Below are 2124 nucleotides of genomic sequence, written 5' to 3'. Positions count from 1 at the left end.
TTAACTCTGTTTTCTCCTCCACAGATGCTGCCAGACCTGCTGAGCTTTTCCAGCAACTTTGTTTTTGTTCCTGGATGAGGAAGGCTGACTTAGCTCCCCTTCTTCATTACTTGCAGCAAGGTTAATTTAAAATAGATCCTGTCCCTTGTAAATACTTTACTCCCAGATCAAAATGAACTTACGTTGTAAAAGAAGCAATTTAACTAGGCTTTCTTGAACGAACAAAGACAGTGAGTCTAATAATTAATACCAGTGAAAAGAAATACCAACATGACATATAGGCAAACAGATTAAAAGTAAGAGATAAAGATAAAAGTAAATAAAAAAAACACACGTGCGCAATCATTCTCTGAATTGTTCACAAAGAGTGGTCGGATGCGGCTGTAGTAGTGATGGTTACAGCGACATGGATTTGGAAATTGAGCAGAAGATTCATGATCTTTAAATTTTGCAGAATGTCTGAGATGTTGTACTTCTGGTTGCATTCGGCTGTGGTTGAATTCCAGCAATCAGGGTGAGAAAGAATCCATTCATTTAAATGTTTCCCTTTTGTCTACCTGCTGGCTAGCTGGCTTCTAACACTCAGAGTCAGAGAGGGATTTTACCTTCGACATAGAGGTGACTAAGTCATATACTGTAGGCTTCACAGAAGGCTAACACTTGAGCTAAGCTGATACACACGAGAATGCGTGGAAGCTGGGAGATGAGGTGGGTACAATACAAGCCACATTCCTTCCCACTTCCAATTGGCATTTCAAAGTGACTACATGGTCTGTATCCTTGCCTTCAAGATTGAAAAACAAAATGTTAGAGTCACCCGGATGCAGAAAGTGATATCAAATAGTTAGCTTGTTCTGAGGAAGGGCCACCGGACCCGAAACGTTAGCATTGATTTTCTCTTCACAGATACTGCCAGACCTATAAGACCATAAGACATAGGAGCAGAAATTAAGCCATTCGGCCCATTGAGTCTGTTCCGTCATTCAATCATGGCTGATAAGTTCTTCAACCCCATTCTCCTGCTTTCTCCCTGTAACCCTTGATCTCCTTGATAATCAAGAACCTATCTATCTCAGTCTTAAATGTACTCAATGATCTGGCCTCCACAGCCTTCTGTGGCAGTGAATTCCATAGATTCACCACTCTCTGGCCGAAGAAGTTTCTCCATATCTCCATTCTAAAGGGTCTTCCCTTTACTGTAAGGCTGTGCCCTCGGGTCCTAGTCTTTCCTACCAATGGAAGCATCTTCCCAACATCCATTTTGTCCAGGCCATTCAGTATTCTGAAAATTTCAATTAGATTCACCCTCATTCTTCCAAACTCCAATGAGTATAGTCCCAGAGTCTTCAAACGTTCCTCATATGTTAAGCTTTCCATTCCTGGGACCATTCTCATGAAACTCCTCTGAACCCGCTCCAAAGCCAGTACATCCTTCTTGAGATATAGGGCTCAAAACTGCACATAATACTCCAAATGTGGTCTGACCAGAGTCTTATAAAGCCTCAGTAGTACAGCCCTGGTTTTATATTCAAGTCCTCTTAAAATAAATGCCAACATTGCATTTGCCTTCCTGACTACTGACTCAACCTGCAAGTTTACCTTGAGAGAATCCTGGACTAGAACTCCCAAGTCTCTTTGCACTTCAGACTTCTGAATTTTCTCCCCATTTAGAAAATAGTCCATGCTTTTATTCTTCTTACCAAAGTGCGTGACCTCACACTTTCCCACGTTGTACTCCATCTGCCACTTCTTTGCCCACTCTCCTAACCTGTCCAAATCCTTCTGAAGCCTCCCCACCTCCTCAATACTACCTGTCCGTCCACCTATCTTTGTATCATCTGCAAACTTAGCCAGAATGCCCACAGTTCCTCCATCTAGATCATTAATGTACAAAGTCAAAAGTTGTGGTCCCAGCACTGACCCTTGCGCAACACCACTTGTCACTGGCTGCCATCCTGAGAAAGATCCCTTTATCCCCACTCTCTGCTTTCTGCCAGACAGCCAATCTTCTATCCATGCTAGCACCCTGCCTCTAACACCATGCGCCCTTATCTTACCTGCTGAGCTTTTCCAGCACCTTCTGTTTTTGTTTCAAATAGTTAGTTGCTGACTTGTCAGTGCAAT

The sequence above is a fragment of the Rhincodon typus genome, chromosome 3 (genome assembly GCF_021869965.1).
Source record: "Rhincodon typus isolate 14 chromosome 3, sRhiTyp1.1, whole genome shotgun sequence".
NCBI lineage: Eukaryota > Metazoa > Chordata > Chondrichthyes > Orectolobiformes > Rhincodontidae > Rhincodon > Rhincodon typus.
Note: the sequence above shows the minus strand (reverse complement) of the source record.